This window comes from Tamandua tetradactyla, chromosome 19, assembly GCF_023851605.1.
Source record: "Tamandua tetradactyla isolate mTamTet1 chromosome 19, mTamTet1.pri, whole genome shotgun sequence".
Classification (NCBI taxonomy): domain Eukaryota; kingdom Metazoa; phylum Chordata; class Mammalia; order Pilosa; family Myrmecophagidae; genus Tamandua; species Tamandua tetradactyla.
The window spans coordinates 26,325,388-26,349,127 of NC_135345.1; the positions used below are offsets into that span (position 1 = coordinate 26,325,388).

Sequence of the window (23,740 nt, forward strand, 5' to 3'; positions counted from 1 at the left end):
TTGGAAAAAGTAATGTTTGATAGAAGTCAACAATTATCATAAGAAGTGACCCCTTCTCAAATGCCCCTTTTTATTAGGTCCAGGGGAGAAGGGCTCTACAGAATCCACAGGTGTTTCTGCCAAGGCATAGTTCGAAAAACAACCATAACCTGAGGAAGCTGTTCAAACTCCATCCATTTTGACACTTGGCAGAATTAGCAAGCACCTCTTGCCTCGGGTGTGGGAAAGTTTCCAAAATTAGTCTGCTGGCAGAAAAGGAGGCTGAGCAAACAGGCATATTGTTTTTTTCATAGTTGTTTTTCTTATAATGTTCAGTCGGCCAGCCGTGCATTTTTGGAGTGTTGCATAGACTTACATGCAGCCTTCATCAGAGAACAATTAGGCCAAGTGTGGGAGCAGGCCAAAGGGTCAGGAACACAGAGGGCCTCTGCTTCCACAGGTTAGAAGTTCAGTTGCTCCAGAGGATGGTCCGTCTTTGACTGGTGGAATGAAGGGATGGGTAGAAAAGAGAAGAACAGAAAGAAGGCAAAGGACCTTTCCTTTCTGAAATATTCCTGCTTGGCATATTTTGGTACAAGTCTCCATGTCTTAAGCAGTTGTTTTAGTTTTCCATAAGAAGGATTAGCAATGCTGGTGCCATACTAAAATAGCAGCAGTGCTGCATTTTCCAGCTGAGGGATTACTCCTTGGTGAGCCAGAGAATTTTGGAACATCATTTGGAAGAAACACCACATTTTTCCCCCAAAAAAAGATCTTAAAGGAAACTTTGCATGCGATGAAGTCAGGGCTTAACTCTTGAGGGTAAGTAGTCCAAGACAGCCATGGTTTTTGCTTTGCTTTGTTTCCTTTTCTTTTTTATCTGATAGAACTTATGTTACCTGGTAAAGGATGAGTTTTTCTTTGGTAAAAGGTCAGCTAATCTGCCTGTGAGGGCAGAGAGCACTGTCTGCCAGAAGGATTGGTTAACAGGCAGAATATGCTGGTAACTGGTGGAAAAGGACAAAAAATAGAAAAAGAATTGTGTGAGTTAGCCTTTGCTGTATAACAAATCACCCCAAAACTCAGTGGCTAAAAATTGTAGCCATTTTATTTACCCTTAGTTCTGTGGGTCAGCCAATTTGTCTGGGCTCAGCTGGGTGATTCTTCTGCTGATCTCACCCAGGATCATTCATCTGGCTGCAGTCATTTGGCAGGTCAAAATGGTGCTGGATCCAAGATGGCCTCACTCACTTTTCTAGCAATTGATGTTGACTGTTAGTTGGGCCAGTTTTCTCAAGTCCAGCCTCGGCTTCTTCACATAATGACTGGGTTCCAAATATAGCAAGTGACAGGGAAAGGTTGAATACACACATGCTTTTCAAGTCTCTGCTTGTGTCACATTTGCTGTTTCATTAACCATTGTAAGTCACATGGCCAAGCTCAAAGTCAATTTGGCATGGATACAAGGATGCATGATCTGTTGGGCATTATTGCTCTGTCTACCCACAAGAAGGAAGTAAATCTGAAATGGAATTGAGTACTCTAACTTCAGTGGGATGCAAACCTATATGAATCAGAGTGTGAGCTCAAGCTGAGGGAAGGAAGACCAGAGAATCATCTTGTGGAGTTTTTAGAACAAGTCTTATTTCCTGGAGATATTGAGGTAGGAAGGCCCTTGGATTAGTAGTACTTGAATAACTCCAGTGGAAGTCATTTGTAGCACCTCATAAAATTTTATAACAGTCCCCTTTTCCTTCTTTTCCCTCCTTTATTTACATATATTCATTTAGATAAAGCCTGATATTCTCCAGGCTTCCCAGACAATAAGAAAGATGGCTCTTTAGCCATAGAGTCTAAACGGGAAAACAGAACTACTTCTAGTTTCCACGACAGCAGGAATTGGTTATACTAGTGATGTAAGAGCCAAGAGTTAAATAGGGGCTGGTGTGGCAATTCAGAGATTAGCAGCAGCTGGTGGCCACTGCTGCCCCAGGGCTGGGAAGGCAGAGAGAGAGGAGGCAGAATATAAAGCTCAGGCTCCTGCATCACTTAGTGGAAACTAGAACATGATGGGCCTATTGGTGAAAGTTGGATGTATGGAGGAGACAGAGTCACTGTTAGAGACAGCTACTCAAGGCACAGAGGGATGGAGAGCAGAAGCTTGGCTTTTCCCTTCCTCTCAATGCCCCATCTTTTGCCAGTGTTGACAGAACTTAGCCAGAAGCCCATTGCTATAGGGCTTCAAAAACACAGGCTGCAAGGAGCAGTCCCTCTATAAGAGAGCAGAGCAGGAGAAGAGGGAAAAATGGATCCAAGGGCAAAGAAGGCCAAGGCCCAGCACAGAAAGCATAGTTACATTAATAATCTTAATCTTCATATTGCCCCAAAATGTAAAGCAAGACATCCAGTACTCCTTAATATCCCAATGGTAATTTCTGGGTGTCCCTGGAGATATCTCATGTGTACTCAAGAAAAACTGTCCAAACCTCCTCACTGAGTTCTGTATTCCCAAGGGAACTGAAATGAAGTACCTCCACCCCTGAGAATACTGCCCTGCCGGCAATGCTGTCTTTTGCACCTGGGACTGCAAACCCTTGATATACTGATGTGTTAATGTATATTCATAAATTTGCATGAGTTAGACTTCACTGGTCATCTCAGAAGTAGGGAGAAACCCCTTCCACTATGGGCTTCTGTGGTTTTCTCCCCCATGGCCCTCTATAAAATTAAATCGTTTAGCTTCTTCTTACAGCTCCTCCTCAGGTACCCATCTCTGGGACTAGGTCAGCAAACAAAATCTCCCTTAGTTTTCTAAGGCTGCTACGACAAAGACCACACTCTATGGTGGTCTTTGCAACAGGAATTTATTGGCTCACAGTTTTGGAGACTAGAATTCCAAAATCAAGGTGTTGGCAAGGCCATGCTTCCTCCAAAGTCTGTAGCATTTTGGAGATGGCAGTCCTCCATTACACGGTGATCTGCCTCTGGCTTCTACTTCTGGCTTCTACTGACTGACTACATCAGAATTTCCATTGCTAAAAAAAAAAAGAAAAGAAAAAAGAGAAAGAATTTCCATTGCTAATAAGAACTCTAGTCATATGGATTAAGATCCACCATAATTCTTCAAAGATTCTATTCATAAATGTGTCCACACATTATCTATCATTAACATCTTCATACATGTAGGAACTCAGATCAAGAATTGAACATGTCTGGTGGGAGACAGGATTCACTCCCTAATGGTATCCAAGACTGATTCTTCCTTTCCCCACCTAGAAACATCAGCTCAAACCATCCCTTCATTTACCTTCTACCAACACACCTTCCTGCAAATTCACTCCTGGAGGTTCAACCACCCTTTTACCAGACTGGGTCAGGAATGCTGGATGAACCCCAGAAGGGTTCAAGCAGAGACCATCACCATGGGCATACACTCACCCACACATGTACAATCATGTGCTCTCACTGTTAACTACCACAAACTCTGCAAGAATGTACAAGAAGTAATAAAAAGTTATAAATGATTAAGCAAATCCAATGTGTTAAGTACTTTATACTTAACTCCTTTCATCCTGATGACCTCCTACAAGTGGGCATCATTATTCTCATTTACAGTTAAGAGCACTGAGGTACATAGAGATGTTGATCCTAAGTTGCATAACTAATAAGCAAAGAAGTGAAGCTATTAATTCAGGTCCATATAATATCTAAGTCTATGCCCAGCCCCTTCCATATTGCCTCTCAACCTATATGAATGGCATTTTATTTTTGTCTTGGCACTTTTCCTTGTTTTCCATACCAGACTTGAATAAGTGGTTATTTCCGAAGCTTCTAGTACCATCAAATGCCAAAAAGCACCATCTCCTGTCAAGTGGTCTCTAGATTTGAGTTTAGGCACTACCCCCAAACAATCATAAATACTACTTCATGCTCCTATGTTTTTAAGGATTTTTTGTTTGGTTGCTTTTAAAATTGGGCATACTGGTGGATAGCCCCTGCTGATAGTATAGCCTAAGGATTTAGAGGTAATTTGACATTGTAGCTGAGAATAAAAACTTTGGCACCTTGCATAGCCTTGAGTAAGGAATTTTCCATGTGCATACAAAGTTGTATTGTAGCTAGAAGCGTGGGTGACACCAGCACAAGACTCAATCAGCCAATTTGGGCTGGCCTTGTTAAATCTTAGTAGTAACTTAGATTTGAGAGGTAGGGAGAGGAAAGGAAAGGCAGACACATCCGTCATTGCAATGATTCCTGTGAGAGGTAATGGGTGATGACCCTCCAATTCTAGTTCAAGGCTTCCTGAACCTGACAGGAAGAGTAAGCAGCACAGCTGTTGGAAATGAAGAATGTTGTTTCCAGAGAATGATTGTCCTCCGGGCTATCCAAGCCTCACCCTGCAAGTCTAACTTGGCTACCTGCCCCCCCACCCCACCCCCATAACCAGACTTGCAGGGTCTGAGAGCTGGGTCTCAGCTGCCTTTTTCACCACTTTGTCCCAGGCAACTGTGCATGATAGGTGGTCAATAGACACTTGTTGAATGAACGAACAAACCAAACTATTCATTTAAAAAATCTATTGTAAATATCATCTGTACAAAGTCTTTCCTCCTATTACTGTGCTAATATAGGGCAAGGTTATAAATGTCAACACATTTTACCATAAAATATTTCTGATAATATCAAGAAAACAATGTAAAGAAAATAATATTAAAGAATGATTAGAAATTGAAGGAAAGGAAATTTATTTATCTGTATCTGAGATTGCATAATCACTACTTTTGAAGTAATTATTATTATCCTGTGCATTTCCCTCACATCCTTGCTGAAGTGCATGTACAATTTTATCCATTTACAAGTATAGGCACATCCCATTTTGTTTCTTGTATTTTTTCCATCTAATATTATATCATAAGTATTTCTGTGTTGCTACCTAAACTATGCAATCGTTTCGCATTATATCTCAAAGTCAAAGCTTTAAAATTCAACTCCTGTATCATCAAGACAATTCCTCCATGAATTATCTTGTCAATGTACAATGTGCAGTTATTTCTTCCAGCTCTTAAACAAAATTCTCTATATACATCTCCTTCTCATTTCCATCCCATATCTCGACTTCCTTTTATAATAAAACTTCTCTCAAGTATTGTCTACCTCCCACTCACCATCCCCCATTCTTCTTCCCCTCTTATCTCTTGACCCTACTCCACTCAGGCTTTTTTCCCCACAGTTCCACAAACTGTTCTTGTTAAGATCCCCAATGATGTTTATGATGCTAAGTTCACTAGTCAATTTTCAGATTTCATCTTGCTTGACCTATGAACAACATTTGACATCACTATTCACTCCCTCTTTCTTAAATCACTTTCTTCTCTTGGATTCCAGGAAAATTCTATTGCTTTTCATTTCATATCATTGACTGCTCCTTCTCAGTTTCTCAAACTCCAATTGTTGGTGTGTTCCAGAGATGAATCCATAGAACTCATCTTTCTTCTATCTCCACTAATTCTCTTGCAATCTCTTTTAGGCTCCTGCTATCTGTATACCCCAGGGACTTCTACATCTTCCTCAGTAGCTCAGATGAAGAACTTTCCTCTAAACTGAAGACTTATTACCAATTGCCCATTTGACATCACAATGTGGATCACTGATGGACATCACAACCTCAATGTGTCCAAAAATGAAACTCCTAGCCTTCCCCTCCAACTTTTTATCCTATTGTCTTCTCCATTTCAGTAAATGGAATGCTATCTTTTCAGTTGCTCAGATTAATGCTCCTAATATAATCTTTTATTCTTCTCTTTCTTTCCCACCTTACATCCAATCTGTCAATAAATCCTATTGGCCTTACCTAAAGCCATTTAAAATCCAATCAAAGGTTTATCTTATTACAGATCCCCTCTACTGGTCAAAGGGTCCATCTTATTACAGTTGAATTACAAGTGCATCCTAACTTCATTCAGCTTCATCTCCACAATTTATTGCAGCAGCCAACCAGGGCAAGTTCCTGTTACCAGAAGTCATATCATGTCATTCCTTTGCTCAAAATATTCCAGTAGCATACTATTGTTCACAGAATGCAAGCCAATGTCCTCATGATAGCCTGCATGGGCCTCCACATCTGACACTGTCTCAGTTTGTCAGGGCTGCTATGACAAATACCACATACTGGTTGGCTTAAATAACAGGGATTTATTGGCTCACAGTTTTAGAGGCTTAAATTCCAAATCAAGGTATCAGGACGGCTTGGAGTCTGCAGCACTCTGGTGGTGTCTTGCTGGTAATCCTTGGTATTTCTTGGCTTGCATCTCTGCCTCAGTCACATGACAATCTGTCTCATTCTTTGGCTTTTTCTAATACATTGCATCTGAATTTCCTCTACTTCTAAGGACTTCAGTCATATTGGATTAAGGTCCACACTGACTCAATTTGGCCTCATCCAAAAAGTATCTTTGAAAGTCTTATTTACAAATGAGCTTATACAAAACCAAAGGTTAGCACTTGTCATGCAGGACGTGATTCAATCCTTAATACACACCATACCTAGACCTTGTGTACTGCTCTCCTAGCTTGCTCTACTTAACTGTGCTGGCCTCCTTGCTGTTCCTCAAATGTTATGTTTCTACCACAGGACCTTTGAATGTACTGATTTCTCTGCCTAGAATGTTCTTTCCAGAGATATCTGATCTTTCAACTCTTTCAGGTATTTGTTAACTGTGAGGCCTTCCCTGAACACTCTAGTTAAATACTGCAGCCCAGTTCCCTGCACTTCCTAGACCCTTTACCTGCCATATTTTTCTCCATGTGATCTACTGCATAATTTACTTATTTATTTCTGTATTGTAGGCCTCTCCCATGAAACTATAAGACAGAGATTTATATATATATACTGACCACTGCTATATACTCAGTGCTTCCAATGGCGCCTGGCATGTTGTGTTTGTTGAATGAGTTAATCTGGGATCTAGCTTTACTCTTAGCTTTGAATAGTTGAGAATCTTGTCCATGTAACTTGAAAAAGAAGAGCATAATAATGAAGAGCTTGGACTGCCTTTGAGTCTCTATTGTTAGTTCTTCACACAGCAATCCAGCTGTCTTCATCTGTCGTGCATAACCCAACTGTGAGCTACTTGAAGGTGAAGACTGTATTTTATCATCCTGTACTCCTACCACACAGCACAGGGATAGGAGTTGCCCACTGAATATTTGCTAAGTTAGTTAAAACCTAAGGAAGAGCCACTGAAAATAGAGTCTGGAAGCACCCATGACTAGCTTTAGCTCTTTCTAAGCTTTGCCTTGGGCCAGCTATGTACTAAATTTATTCACTTATTTACTCAATCAGTCAACAAATGCAGCTTTGCAAAAAGCATGTGATTGCTATTATTATAAACAGTATTTCTCCAAAAGAAAATGAAAAGTCCTGCTCCTCTAGTGCTTTCCCTGGAAGTGTTTTGTTTGAAGTAGAAACTTCAGTGCCCCATTCAATCAGCGCAAATCCCAGATGCACTATGTCTGGCCGAGCACAGGCATTTTAGCTCCCCATCGCCTGCTCCAGAACTCTGGAGAGCATTTCCCTGCAGAAAGCCTCTTCCAGCCTTAAGAATATTAACTGCTGCTCACCACCCACACGAGATGTGCGGTCACATGCAGTTAAGTCGGTGGAGGCCATGAGTGGACTGACAGCATGAAGTATGCACAACAATCCAACAAGAAAACAGTGGAATCCCCAGAGTGGTGAGATGCCAGGTGTGCTGATTTGAAAGCAAGTATGCCCCCTAGAAGGGCCATGTTTTGATCAAGATCCCATTTCGTGGGGGTAGAAAAATCCCTATGCAATACTGTATGTTTGAAACTGTAATCAGATCATCTCCCTGAATGATGTGACTTAGTCAAGAGTGGCTGTTAAACTGGATTAGGTAATGACATGTCTCCACCCATTTGGGTGGGTCTTGATTGGTTTATTGGGGTCCTATAGAAGGGGGGACATTTTGGAGAATGGGAGATTCAGAGAGAGCAGAGCAGAATGACATAGCCACGAGAAGCGGACTCCACCAGCCGGCGACCTTTGGAAATGAAGAAGGAAAATGCCTCTCGGGGGAGCTTCATGAAACAGGAAGCCAGGAGAACAAGCTAGCAGATGATGCTGTGTTTGCCATGTGACTTTCCAGATGAAAGAGAAACTCTGACTGTATTCACCATGTGCCCTTTCACTTGAGAGAGAAACCGTGAACTTCATCGGCTTTCTTGAACCAAGGTATCTTTCCCTGGATGCCTTAGATTGGACATTTCTATAGATTTGCTTTAATTGGGACATTTTCTCAACCTTACGACTGTAAACTAGCACCTTATTAAATTCCCCTTTTAAAAAGCCATTCCATTTCTGGTATATTGCATTCTGGCAGCTAGCAAACCAGAATACCAGGGCCCACCCTCTCTCATGCCCGGGCCCCTGAATACTTGCAGAAGGTTGAACTTCCATTCTTTCTTCATTCCGTAGTACTTCCCAGCAATGCTAAACATCCAGTTAATGTTATAATCCATGCTTTATACATGAGACAACAAGATATAGACTGAAAATATCAACCCGCCTATGAGTGAGGGGCACTGCTGTCATGATACAAACATTTTGCTACCTGCTAAGTTGTCAGACACCTGAGCCTGGCTACTTTATAGGAAGTTTGTAAAGAATAGATACTTTGGCCAGAATTTCCTACTCAGATTGGGAATGGTTGACTCTATAATGCAAGTCTCTGTCTAGAGGAAGAATTGATTTCAGAGGAAAATGAGCCTCCTTCTTCCTCCTACTAGCTTATTCTCCATCCCAGAGAGGCCTATTTCTACTGTGCTTATGCTCTATGTCCTTTCAGTTCCTTTGGGTTGCTCCTAAATCATCATATTTTGCACAGACAATATGTAGTAATAGTTACAGTTGTATATGTAAAAAACTACTGACACATGCAGCAACATGGATGGATCTCACATGCATTATGCTATGTCAGGGAGTGATTTTGTCCCCCAAGAACCATCTGGCAATGTTCAAAGACAGTTTTGGCTGTGACAACTGTGTAGGGAGGTGCTGCTGGGATCTAGTGGGTAGAGACCAGAGATGCTACTCAACATCCTTACAATGCCCAGGACAGCCCTCCACAACAATAAATTATCCAGCTCACAATCTCAACAGTGTTGAGGTTGAGAAATCTTGTGCCAAGGTAAAGAAGTCAGACTCAAAGGCTACTTACTACATGATTCCATTTATATGACATTCTGGAAAAGGCATATCTATAGTGACTGAAAATACATGAGTAGTTGTCAGAAGCAAGGGATAAGGGGAAGGGGTTGACTTCGGAGGGAATTTGGGGGATGATGGAAATTCTCCATCTTGAATGTGGTGGTAGTTACATATATGTATGCATTTGTTGAAACTCAGAAGAACTGTATTGTAAAAAGAGTGAATTTTCCCATATGTAAATTATACCCCACAACAAACAAACAAAGCAAATGCTATTTGAAGTAAAGAAGTTCTGGAGAAACATGGGGGGAAAAGGAGCTACCAAAAAAAGGGGGGGGGGCACTTGGAGGGATAAGTAGGTAAAAAAATAAATACAGGGAACACAGATTTTTATTTTGTTTGTTTTTCCAAGCTAAGGTATCAATTTACCTCAGCCATAAATTATTCTTATTTCAGAAAATGACACTTTATCCAAAGTTACTTATTTGTTGTTGTGACCATACTTTTTAAAAATATATTTTTATTGAGATAGCTTCATGCACCATACAGTCCATTCAAAATATACAATCAATGGCTCACAATATCATCATGTATTTGTGTGTTCATCACCATGATTATTTTTAGAATATTTGCATCACTCCAGAAAAAGACAGAAATAAAAAAAAGAAAAACCCCCTTCACATCATACACTTACCACTCCCTCTCATTGACCACTAGTATTTCAATTTACCCAATTTTTTAACCCCTTATTCTCCCTATTATTTATTTTTGCCTGTATCCACACCCTGGATGAAGGTAGTGTCAATCACATGGTTGCATGGCAAAAGCTATATAATAACATATAGTATTCAAAAATCGAGGCTACTGGAACACACCTCCTTTTGGCCACTCCGATACCCATAAACTAAAAAGGTATATCTATATAATGCATAAGAATAATTTCCAGGATAACCTCTTGATTCCAAAATCTCTCAGCCACTGAAACTTTATTTTGTCTCATTTCTCTCTTCCCCTTTTTGTTCAAGAAGGCTTTCTCAATACCATCAAATGAAATCTTACACCGATTACTTCAGTAGCCTACTAATCGTCCTCCTCCATTACTGGTCTCTTGTCTCATGTTAAGAAGTTTAAAACCTTAAAACATCATGTTACTTCCCTGCCTTAATTCTCTGCTAACTTTACATTACACCAAGATAAAGTTCCACCTATTTCATTGTAAAACTTTTCATTACCTCAACTAAGTTTACCTTGCCAGTCTCTCATCACTCATCCAACCACTAAGGTTTCAGCTACACCATTGGGTTCCCTTTCTGTAAGTGCACCACAACTTTTCCTATTTCCATTTCTTTTTATACATTCCTTCCGGCTACAGAGTCAACCCAGAGGTACTCTCCTCTTTCTGAAGAATCCTATTCACTCAATAAGAGCCACCTCAAAAGTTCCTTTCCCTGATTTTATCAAGAAGTGGCCAAGTTCTATTCTGTCTTAGTCAGAACGAGTATTAGATTTTTGAATTTCTTAATACAATAATTTGTCTAGCTCTCTGCCTCCCTTCTTAATCTGTAATTTAGTAAAAAGATATATACATATATTTTAAAGGCTTACTTTGGTCATCTTTCTCCTCTTGATATTATCCTAGTCCACTGTAAGAGCTCTGTAACTAAATAGTTGAGAACAAATAGTTTGAGGACTGCCTCTGGGTTCTTCAGTCCCAATCTCTGTGGAGATTCAAGAAATATTAATCACTGTTGACTTTTATTGTTCATTGGCTCCAGGGAAATGATCCAACAGGAGAACTGGCTTTAGGAGAACTTTCTGGCTGCCACAGGGTCCTTACTTCCTTGGGGTCATTGAAGAGGTGACTAACCATGGTTAAGCACTATCAAATGCAGCCCCCTTTCCATCTCATGACTCGTCCACCAACCCAGTTTTGATGGGAAGGTTCAAGTCAACTGAGTTTTCATATATATCTTCAATTAGGCAGAATCATCCTTTACATCTCAATTACAATGGTGGAATTGGCAACTTTCTGGAAATGCTAGTTGACTTGAGGAGTAAAGGAATAAAGTTATTGTGGTCGTTTAAAGTTGTATCATGTTCAGAAAAGATCATGTTCAAAAAAGATCAGCTAATCCATTTCTGCAGTATAGACCTATTGGGGGTGGGAATACCCAAGATTGAAGACCTGGGGAGTGGAGTGAGCTTAAAAGTTGGAATGAGCTGAGTTCTTTTTTTTTTTTTAATCAATGTACTTTTATTACTTATTTTTATGCTTCATGTCTTTCATGACTGTTTTGGTGTTCATGAAATACAGTATACCAGAAATGGACTAGCTTTTACCTGTGAGGATTTATTGCTTACACATTTAGAGTTCTAAAGCTGTGAAAACGTCCAAATTAAGGCATCAACAGGATGATACATTCTCTCTAAAGAAAGGCTGCTGGTAATACAGGATACCTCTGTCATATGGGAAGCCATATGGTTATGTTTGCTGGCCCTTCTCTACTAGTTTTCATTGCTTTCGCTTCTGGTTTCAGTGATTTCCTCTCTGTTTTCTGTATGTCTTCTCTCAGCTTCTCAGGGCTTTTTTCTGTGTTTTCTGTTTTTATCCTCTTATAAAGGACTCCAATAAGAGGATAAGATCCACCTTGAATGAGGTGGGTCACATCTGAATTGAAATAACTTAGCAAACCATTCCCACCCCCAATAGGTCTATACTGCAGAAATGGATTAGCTGATCTTTTTCTGAACATGATCTTTTCTGAACATGATACAACTTTAAACTACCACAATAACTTTATTCCTTTGCTCCTCAAGTCAACTAGCATTTCCAGAAAGTTGCCAATTCCACCATTGTAATTGAGATTCTCCTCATGGGTTTGCAAATGTGAGAGAGGAAGGTTCTTTATGCCATGCTATTCCTATGGATATATTTGCCCAAACTTTTTGGGAATATTCTAATTTTCATTTCCCCAACCATCACCACAATCTTCACATGCGTATATACTTCTTTTTAAAGATTTTGTTATTGTAGAAATGTGCTATATTTTTCTCCATTCCCAATTCCTCTTTCATTGACAACAGAGCCAACCCAGGGCCTAGGTGTGCAACTCAGATCTTTCTGGTTCTTATTATGTGTATGTAGAATTAATATTCCCCTCCATCTTGACCTGGGACTGCTATGTGGCCACTGCTAACTCCTCCACTACCTTCCCTGCTCAGTGTTCTGTCCAACCCAGGATCCCATACCAACCACACACATACAGTCAGTCCAATATGATCCATCAATTCTTCTCTGATATTCTCTTTCTGCTGTGACTCCTCCGGCAATGAACTCTTTTATATATATAAATTTTTATTGCGGAATATTCACACACATACAGTCCAACCATATTATACAGTCAATAACTCACTATAACATCACATAGCTGTGTTTTCTTCACCATGATCATTTTTAGAACAATGCATCATTCCAGAAATATAAATGAAAAGAAAAGAAAAATGCGTACATCCTGTATTCCTTGCCCTTCTCTCTCATTGACCCACAATATTCCAATCTACCCAATTTTTACCCTTTATCTCCCCCTATTATTTACTTATTTTTTACCCTTATACATATATATTCTTTACTTATCTGTCCATATCCTTCATAAAAGGAGCATCAGACACAAGGTTTTCAAAATCACACAGTTACATTGTGAAAGCTATATCGTCATATAGTCCTCTTCAAGAATCTAGGCTACTGAAACACAGCTCAGCAATTTCAGGTACTTGCCTCTAGGCATTCCAATACACCATAAACTAATAAGGTATATCTATATCATGCATATGAATAACCTCCAGGGTAACCTCTCAACTGAAATATCTCAGTCTCTGAGACTTTATTTTGTCTCATTTCTCTCTTCTTTTTGGTGAAGAAGGCTTTCTCATGGAACGAGCTCTTAATTTCAAAATTAAAAAGCATTTTCTCAGTTTTTCTAAGAGTGTGCTATAGGCAACACATTAATACTTATGGGAGAGCCAAGGGAAATCTAAATGACAGCTCTTAACCCCTGCCCACCCTCCTCTTCGCCCTTCCTCTGGCTTCATTCTCTCCCCACCAGCTCTACCTTTTCTTCACAAATATCCTAGTGTGTCAACAAGTGAAATCACTGCCCTCCCCCTGTCTACATGGGACATGACTCCCAGGGGTGTGGACCTTCCTGGCAACATGAGACAGAAATCCTAGAATGAGCTGAGACTCAGCATCAAGGGATTGAGAAAACCTTCTCCACCAAAAGAGGGAAGAATGAAATGAGACAAAATAAAGTGTCAATGGCTGAGAGATTCCAAACAAAGTTGAGAGGTTATCCTGGAAGTTATTCTCATGCATTAAATAGATATCACCTTGTTAGTCAAGTTGTGATGGAGAGGCTGGAGGGAACTGCCCAAAAATGTAGAGCTGTGTTCCAGTAGCCATGTTTCTTGAAGATGATTGTATAATGATACAGCTTTCCCAGTGTGACTGTGTGACTGTGAAAACCTTGTGTCTGATGATCCTTTTATCTACCTTATCAACAGATGAGTAAAACATATGGAATAAAAATAAATAATTGGGGAACAAATGTTAAAATAAATTTAGATTGAAATGCTAGTGATCAATGAAAGGGGTATGGTATGTATAATTTTTTGTTGTCTTTTTATTTCTTTTTCTGAATTGATGTAAATATTCTAAGAAATGATCATGATGATGAATATGCAACTATGTGATAATATTGTGAATTATTGATTATGTATGTAGAACAGAATATCATAAGTTAAGAATGTTTGTGTTTGTTTGTTGTTATTTTTTTTTTAATTTTTAAATTAATTTAAAAAAATCCTAGTGTGTGCTCTCAGTCTTTTTCTTGCCTATGATGTTGGGTCTCAGAAAGGAGAAAATATCTCTCACTTGTCTTAGGTGATGTGTTCCAAACATCATGGTGCAGTATCTATTTGTTTATTCATTCATTTGCTTATTTAACAAAACTTCCATGTCCCACACTGGAAGAATCCAGGCACCTGCTCACATTTGAGAGGTGGATAAGGTCCGCCTGCCACCTCTCTTAGCCAGAGAAACACATATGCACATAAACACAAATATGCATACATTTGAAGAGGGCTTAGTTACTTCCTACTAAAATTCAAAGGCTACTTAACGTTCAGAGGATATCAAGGATTTTCAAGTGGACTTCTTGGACCGCTCAACTCATCCCCATATCATATTAGCTTCTAAAATCTTGGGGCTGCCCCCATAGCTATCCATCAACCAACAAAGAGCACCTGAGAACATCTTCATGGAGCATATCTCCTCTACTTCACAACCTCTGAGCTTTTACTTTCTTCTTCCTACTCTTCCCATCCCCTCCTTAGTTTGTCAATCACTCTGCAGACCAACTGCTGGGTTGGGATATAAAAGGGACTTGGAGTCTTGCAGGTTGAGAATGAGAAATTAAAAAGTTAAGATGAAAGCCTGTTCTGAGACTGGAATGTCTAAAAATAAATAAATGTCCACAGGTGAAAGGGAAATTGGCTAGCAGAATCCAGCACCTATGCATGGTATAGTGTCTTCTTGAGGTACATTTTGACAACACTCAATTCCATTAGCCAAAGAGGCCATGACTTTGGCGGGGGGGGTGTCAGAAGAGCAAGAGAGGAGTAAAGATAGAATGGGCATGTGGGGAGATACTGGACTATGATGAAGAAAACCACTACAGGAATTGTGAGGACCTGTGGTTCTTGGCTTTAGGCCTAGATAACTGGGTGGTTGGAAGGGAAAATATGGAGCAGGTATTAGGAAAAGATAATGACCAGTTTGGGTTATGTTGAGTTTGGTTTGACATCATCAACCCTTACCTGTTTCCTACCTCGCCACACATGTCCACCCTTGTCCCCTCCAGTCTGTTTTTTGTATCATCATTTTAGTGATTGCTTTGAGAGCAAAACTGATCAGGTCTGATCAGTGTCTTCTCCTTGCTCTTAGCTGTAGTCCAAAGTTCTTAATGTGGCCTATGGGACCGTGTCTTCTTTTTCCCTGCTTACCCTCCAGCCTTGTCTCCTGACACTGCTCCTTAACCACTGCACTCCGGTCGCAATGCTCTCATAAAACTTCCTAGGTCATACTCAACTCTTCCTTGCTCTAAGCTGTCCCCATTCTCAACAAAACTCTTCCTCTTTCCCTGATCCCTTTCTCTTCGTAACTCCGCTCATTCTTCAGAACTCAGTTCAAATTTCGTAATTCCCCTTGTTCCACACACCCATCATAAAAGAAGGGCAGGTCCCCCAGTTATTGCTCTCTTAGTCTTCCATATGCATTCTTCTATAATGCATTAATATAATTAGTATTAACTATAATCATTATAATGTCTATTATGGTGATCATATATAATAATCAATTTTAATTATTTGTGGAACTATTTGTTTATAGTCTGTCTTTTCTGATAGTCTGAGAGCTCCATGGGGAAAAGGAGCATATCTGTCTTGTTCCACCTTCATCCACAGTGCCTGGCACATAGTTGGTTCTAGATACAGAGAGGAGAGACTGAGAGAACAGAAGAATGAGTAACATCCAACTGGAGATTCCAGCAGATAATCTAGAACCCAGAAGGGATTTGAATTGTAAATTTGGGGCCTAGTAGCTTAAAGGGGGTTTTCTTTAGAAATGGAAGTCAAGGAGATTGCCCAGGGAGAGTGAAAAAAGAAGGTAGCCAGGTAGGAAACCTTGGGGAGCACCAGCATTTAAGGTAGCTACATGAGTGAGGAAAGAGAACAACCCTTAAGGAGTCCAGCAATGAAGGGGCTGCAAAAGAATAGGCAGAAAATCAGCAAAGAACATACAGCAACAGAAAGGAATGTCAAGTGCTGCCAAGTGGTACAACCTGAGAAGAAGCCCACTTACAAGCAATACAGAGGGTAGAAGAATAAATTAATTGACATCAAGAGGAAACAACCAGACCATTGCAGAATAAGGAACATTCAACAAGACAATCAAGATGGTCTCTTAAAAAAAAATCAATGTCACCAAGAAAAAAAAGTGATGGAACGTTCTAGATAAAAAAATGTTAAAGATACTGAACCACAAAAATATACTCACAAGATCATGGATCAAGAAAAACTAGAAAAACTATAAAGTTAACTGTGGGGACATCTGCGTCAAGAGCTTTCCAGGAAGAGAAAACAGTTGGTGCAAAGACCCTGAGGGAGGACCCTGGAATTGCTAGGTGGTCAGTATGCTAGAGGGGAGTGAGTAAACCGGGAGAAGGGATAGAATTCATAAGGTCTTGGATACTATTAAAGGACTTTGGACTTGATTCAATTTTCAGTATGTTAAATTTAAGATCTTTATTGGACATCCAGGTGGAGATGCTGAGAAGGTGGTTGGGTACACAAGTCTGAAATTCAGAGAAGCCAGGAAAGTAGATAAAAAGTTGGGAGTCATGAGCATAATAGATGGTTTCAAAAGCCACGAGACTGGATGAGATAATAACGGAATGAGGATAGAGGAGAGATAAGATCCAAGAAGTGAGCCCTTGGGCACTGTAATGTAAGAGGTCAGGAGAAAAGGAGGTGATCTGGAGGCTTAGGCAGAATGGAGAAGGTCCAAGGGAAGGGAAGGAGGTGCCCAGAAGTCGAGCAAGAAAAGCATCTCTAGGATGAGGGTGTCCACTTGGTTCCTTGCTGCTGGGGGGGGTCAAGGAAGCTGAGGCCTAAAAGCTGTGCCGATCCAGGTGGAGTCACGGCTGACCTTGGCAGGGCAGTTTTGGTGGAGTGGGGAGGGCAAAAGCCCTACCCAGTCGGGTGTGGGAGAGATTTGGAAGAGAGTGATTGGACAGATTGGAGAGCCCAGATGACTGAAACTGGAGGAGAAAGGAGGGGTCAAGAGAAGTGTTTGGATTTTTGTGTTTATTTCTTGTTTAAAGTTGGAGAAATGACACCACAGCCATTAGCTGATGGGACTGAGTGGGTGGTGGGCAGCTGGGTGAGTGAGTGAAGGCAGGGACTGAATCATGGGAGGGTTCTCTGCCATATTAAAGAGACTGAGCATGTTCATAAATGGACAGGAATCCCAAACAATGGGCAACATTGCCCCAAGAGGGAGCAGGGAGAGGAGAGAGCAGAAGGGCCCGGGTGCTGGAGCCTCACTGGCTTCAGCCAGGCTCCCTGCCTCTGCTCTCCCTCTGTGTCCTACCCTTGTATTGACAGTAAACTCTTGGCTTTCCCACCAGCTGCTTTGCCTGGAGCCCAATTAAGTCAAAGACACAAATTTGTCCGGCTGTGGCCCCACGAAGTCTGGCCTCAGGGCTGCAACCCATTTGGAAAACGTTTTAATTTCATTTGTGTGTTTTTTCAATTTGGTTATTAAGTGCCGTTTGCACATGGACAGGGGGAAGGCCTGTTTTGATTCACCGGGTCCCCTTCCTCCCTGGTCTACGTGCCTCCCTGGTGAGTAATGGGGAGGCTGCTTTTCTGGAACACAAGGGAAAACTTCCAGCAAATTGCAAAGGCATGTTCTTTCCTTGAAAAATCCTTTCGCACTTCTTTTTAACTCCGTTTGTAAAGTTCATGAAAAGCCTCCATAAAAGTACTTTAGAAGGCCTTAACTTTCTTTGTTCTCCGACCCGGGCTTTCTTTTTCTCTCTAAAGGGGGTATGTAATTTAAAGGGATAATAAACAAAACATAAAGCCAGAGGGATGAGTGGTGTGATGAAGGGAATGAAACAAACTTTAGAAATGTTGGAGGTTTGCAGGTTGGAGGTGCCGGGGAGGGGAAAATTTCCATCTGTATTTTCAGGAGATGACAGCCTGACAGCCTAGCAACCCCCACCCTTCTCTCCACCCCTCCCATACATACACTTTGGATTTCTGTCTAGTTATTTACATTTAACACAAAGGTAGGGCAGGGCAGACTAACAGCAAACTAATAAAGGCTCAGGAAGAACGGCAAATCCTCTTAGATATGTTTTAGGGGCATGAAAGATGGAGAAATACGAACCAGTGTTGCCAAGGACTTGCCAGAACTAGAATACGGTGTCATCTAGGTGGAGAGATGCAGACACTTCTTAAAGGGGCTCTGAGGCCACATAAGGACTTTCCCTCTGCAGAGAGAGGTACGAGTCCTGCTTTGGGTCTTTGTCAAACTAGGAGACTTTCTGAATGTGGGCAGGGGATGGGAGCAGCAGGGAGGCAGTCCAGGAAGCCAGCCAGGGGGAAGCACAGGGCTCAGGGGCTGAGACCTGTTACTGGTTTCATCCCTGCTGTAGGAATCAACCTGCCTGAATTGGTGTCTGCGTCCAATCTGGAGCTTCATGCCTGTCATACCTGTCATTAGCCCTCTAGGATTCAAAACGGGCCAAGTGACCATGGTGGTTGTCCCCTCCCCACTTCTCTGTCCAGAGCACCCTCTTCCCTCCCATATGTCCTTCATCTTATCTCCTCTGCCACTGCACCAAAAAGCTCTCCCAGAAAGGGTTTGAGAACTTGCAGGAAGCTGCATTTTAGCAAAGTCCTAAGATGGAGACGTGACATTTGTTTCCCTGCAAGGTTGAAAGGCTTGGAGGAGTAGGAGGAAAGAAGAAGCTTGGAAGGCCTTCTCCAGCCCCTGAAATCCTGGGTGACAGCCGGTGGTACTGACTAATTCAGTAATAGGCTCTCTCGGAGGACGGCGACCCAGCCTTAATTAGCGGCAGCTGGCCAGCTTCTGGGGACACTCCAGTGAGCCTGGTGCTCTGTTTCCCCAGCTCTGGCCATATAAGCGGCAAGCAGAAAGGAGTCTTACGCTCCCTGTGCCTGGGGCGCCTCATCTGTCTCAGAGGGAGAACAAGCCACCACGCATTTTTTGCAGATACTCCTGCAGGGACTGGGCTGCACCAAAGCACCCATGGTTTCTGCTGCTGAGGAAGCTGCCCTGCCAACCCCCTTGCCCTGCATACCCTCCTGTCCCACCTCTCCTCTTCTCCACTCTCCCCAGCTGGCCTCATTGCCACCTCTCTGCTTCCCCTTCTTCCCACCCCTCTTTCTTTCTCTTCCTCTTTCTGCCTCCGTTGGATTCCCCTTCTCCTTTGCACTCCCTTTAGCAGAGAGCTGGGGCATAACCAGGAGTTAGAGTTCCAGCTCAAGAGTGGTTCCTGCTGGGCAGTAGCTTCCCCAAAGGCCCCTCATCACACTTTAGACCTCGTGGACTTTTTCCCAGAAACACCCTCATGGGTATTCCGTGGAGGGTGAGACAATAACCATGTCTTTTTTTGTGCCAACTCCAAATATAACCCCAGCCTGGACCTCGGACTCCTCCAACCCCTGTCTTCTATTTATTTCCATTTTGCAAATAGGAAACTGAGGCTCTGAGACACAAGTAACTGCTCTCCAGAACTTCTGCTACCATAATTGTACTTAAGGAGCCACTTGCTGAATGCATCTAATTCCATCTTCTCAGGAAAGATCACATCCAGCCCCTCCTGGAGACACCAGCTTCCTCAACTTTCCTCTGCCCTTCCCTCACCCAATTTAGCATGAGGCTGATCCTTGCATTGGATCTTTCCGTATCCCAAGCCCCACTAGAACCAGTTATGGGCAAGTAAAATTATCTGTTTTGACACAGCTCCACGTTCCTTAAACTTTCCTTGCCAGCCCTATGAACATCGCGATGCATTTGTACGTGCTTGCAATGGAATTGTTTCAGCTTTGCAAAACCAAAACTAGCCACCCAGGGCAGTGAAGCTGCTCCCTCAATTAATTTGGGGGTATGGGGAACCAAATAAAGAAGTTTTATTAAATGCTAAGATGATCATCACTTTCCACTGTCCCCGTGGAGAAGCCTGAGCCAGATCCCTGTAATTTTTCATCTGAACTAACTGGTCCTTTGTGAGGAGATGAGTGAAAGCAGAGTTTGTTCAAGGAGAAGCTGTCCCCACCCACACTGGCCCCTGGAAGGCTCTTTTGAGGGCATTCTGGTTTTTACACATGCCGAAGGCTGTTTCATTTCTGGGCCGATGGGCTTGACCAAACAATTGCCACACAGCCAGCACAAGCTACCCAATGTGGTTAAGAGGGAGTGTTTATGAGGCTCGCTAATAACTCTCATTTATGGAACATGTGTGGAGCAGCTGAGCGGGGCCGGCTGTGACAGGACATCAATAAGCCCTGGGTTTTGCAGCCCGGTTACATGTGCAGGATCTCCTAGGCAGCTGCAGGGGATGGTGCTAGTAGAAGCTTCTGGGGGATTCCGAGCAGTTGCACAATTCAGGCTTTTCAGTGCGAATGATGCCTGAAAAAAAATAGGTTTGCCGGGGAAGCTGCTGTCCAGACTGATTGGATGAGGCTAATAATAAAAATTAATGCCCTTAAAAGAATAAAAGCTAACATTTATTAGGTCCTTGCCTCATGACAGACATTGTGGCAAGCATGCATGCTTATCTTTTTTTTTTTTTATCCTCACAACAAGCCTATGAAGTTGGCACTTTTTAAATTTTTTAATTCTTCATTGTACAGAAGAAGAAACAGGTTCAAAGAGATGACATATCTTTTCCGAAGGCCCTTCAGCTGGGATTTAAGCCCTGGTGGTCTAACCCCAGAGCCCACTTAGTTAGGTGTTAGAAAAGTGAATTCTGGAAGTTCACTCACATCATTTAAAATCGCAGTTAAGGTACGGTTGCCTAGTGGTTAAAACATGCATTTTGATATTAGAAAGAACTAGGTTTGAGCTCCAACTCAGCCATTTCCATGTCACTCCTTAAGCCTCCCCTTCCTTGCTGAAAATGGGGCAGTAATAACACCTACAGCTAGGATTGTGCAAAGCAATGGCCCCACAGATCAGCTTGGATCTGAGTGCAGACTTCACAGGCAGGAGGCCTGGGCTAGAGCCCTGCTTCTGTAGCTTTTCACCTCTGAGCACTTCAATAAGCCACAAACTACCCTGAGCCTTAATTTCCTTGTCAGCAAAATGGGGGCAATAAGAGGACTGACCTCACCAAGGGAGTGTGAGGGACAGACGAGTTGATACATGCAAAACGCATTTGGCATTTTCCGAGGGACCATGGAAATGCCACTTGTTATCTTTGGAAACCGTGGTTGGCTTCCTCCCTTCTGAGCACAGCCGCTCCACCCCAGGCATGCAGTTGTGAGCAATGAAAGAGAAACCTGATCTTCAAAGTTCTTATATGCTCCAGGGGGAAGATGCGACCAACAAAAACAAAGCTTTCATTGAAAACAAAACTGACGTGTCCATATACAGACATGCTTGTAGATAATCACTTGCAGCCGTGCAGAGACGTGCACTGGGGCTGTGGGATTTTGTTGGGGTGCTGGGGTGACTTATCCTGCATGTGGAAAGGTTTTTAGAAAGTAGGGAGTTGTGGGGCACAGGAAGGAGTTTCCCCACTGAGTGGAAGCTTGGCTTCCTTTCATCGTCTTGTATCCCCTGCACCCACGGTAAGAAAACAGTAAGTGCTCAACGCATGCTTACTGAATGAGAACAGGAAGTGGCGAGCAGGGATTCCATGCAGGGATTCCGAGCAAGGGAAGTGAACAAACAGCATGATGGTGACTCAGAGGTAGGGCAGGCTCTGCACCAAATGCTCAAGGCATGAGTTTATTTTTCTTCAGTGTTTTTGCCAGGGATTGGCCTATGATAATTATCCCTTGGGGAAAAAAGAAAAGAGAGAAGGAGAGAGAGGCAGCAAGAGGCAGCATTTTATTTATGCAGAGTTGTTAAATCCACCTTCGTGTGTATTTCCACCCATAAACCACTCCCAACATGGACCCCCCAGCATGAGGCAGTTGAAAGATTTCTCCCGTTGGAGCACACTCCCTTTTGGTTGCTTCCCCCAGATCTGTTTCCCTCTTCTCCCTTGCTTACACCACCCTAATTTTGTCCTACAGCCACTCCTCAGGGTCAGCTCTGCTGATGGCTTTGTAATGTGTCAGCTTGACTTGGCTGAGCTTGGGTTCCCAGAATCCCCTTCACTGTATACTTCCAGTTGGGTATCAAGAAATACTTCCACCTGTGATTTGGTGGGAAGGTGAGAAACTTGGAAGGTCAAAGGCAAGGCCACCAGGCCCAGTTCATTGGCAAGGAGTGGCAGCTGAGCCCACAACTGCTTCACTTTCACCTGGCTCCGCCTTCAGCTTCTCAACTCCTCAGCCAGCTCTGTGTTGATAATGACGGAAAACTCAAGTTTCTACTGCAGGATCTCGAGGTTGGAGGCAGTGATAACTGACATGGGCTCCAGTCCATTCTTGTGAGTTCTAGTTCTTGCCTGTGGATTTTAGGTTGTCGTTGCTGTCCTCCATTTTACATCCATCTTCCTTTCCCCTCTGTCTGCCCCCAAGGACTTCAAGCAGTAGCAGCAGATGTGAAGACAGCACCCCTTTAGAGACTATTTAACCAGCTTCCACAATTGAACAAGGCTACAAATCCCTATGTAAAATCACTTCCCAATGTTCTGCCTCTCCCATTGAACCTTGATTGACATAGATGCAAGATCCTCAGTTCAGATGTAAATTCTGATTGTTCTGAGGCAATTATGGTGTTCCCAGTCGAGTGAATGATATCACTCTAGCCATTGATGGGACATCTAGTAGAGGGCTTGTGGAAACGACTTCCTTGCACCTCTAAAGAGACACAAAGAACAGACAGTGCTGTACTTCCACTGGACACTGTTGCAGCTGGATATCATGCTTGAATTCCAAGGCAGCCATGCGATAACCATGAAGGATGTTACCCTGAGGACTGAGCTGAGGACCAAGATTGAGAGAGAAGATGGAAAGAGCCTGTTCTAGTTTGCAAGGTGCCAGATTGCAATATACCAGAAATGGAAGGCTTTTAAAAAGGAAATTTATGAAGTTGCACATTTACAGTTCTAAGGCCGTGAAAATGTCCAAATTAAGGCACCAAGAAGTTACCTTCACTCAAGAAAGGCCAATGAAGTTAGGGGTTTCTCTCTCAGTTGAAAGGGCACATGGTCACATCTGCTATCTTTCTCTCCCATCTTCTTATTTCATGAAGCTCCTCCAAGGGCATTCTCCTTCTTCATCTCCAAAGGTATCTGGCTCGGTGGGCTCTGTTGGTTCTGACAGCTCGAAAGCTTTTTCCAAAATGGTTCCCTCTTAAAGGGCTCCAGTAAGCAACCCCACCTTGAATGGAGGCAATGCATCTCCATGGAAATCATCTAATCAAAAGTTACCATCCACAATTGGGTGGGTCACATCTCCATGGAAACAATCAAAAAGGTCCCATCCAACGATATTGAATGAAGATTAAAGGACATGGATTTTCTGGGGGTACATAATAGTTTCGAACCAACACAGAGCCTGTGTCCTTGATAATTGTCATAGGTTGAATTATGTCACCTCAAAAAATATATTGAAGTCCTAACCTCAAGTACTTCAGAACATGATCTTGATTGGAAATAGGGTATCATCACAGATGGAATTGGTTAAATTAAGATGAGGCCATTCTGGAATATAATGGGCTCCTACCCCAATATAACTGGTATTTTGAGGAGAAGGGGAGAATGCCAA

General features: G+C 42.3%; 1 long non-coding RNA gene across 1 annotated transcript in view; it reads right to left on the reverse strand.

Moving 5' to 3' along the window:
• Positions 1–2,829: 2,829 nt before the first annotated feature.
• Positions 2,830–23,740, reverse strand: part of LOC143663528 (uncharacterized) — a 45,325-nt gene continuing 24,414 nt past the window's right edge. Inside the window, exon 4 of the long non-coding RNA XR_013165990.1 lies at positions 2,830–3,014. This is a non-coding gene — a long non-coding RNA (uncharacterized LOC143663528). The remainder of the gene's footprint in view (positions 3,015–23,740) is intronic.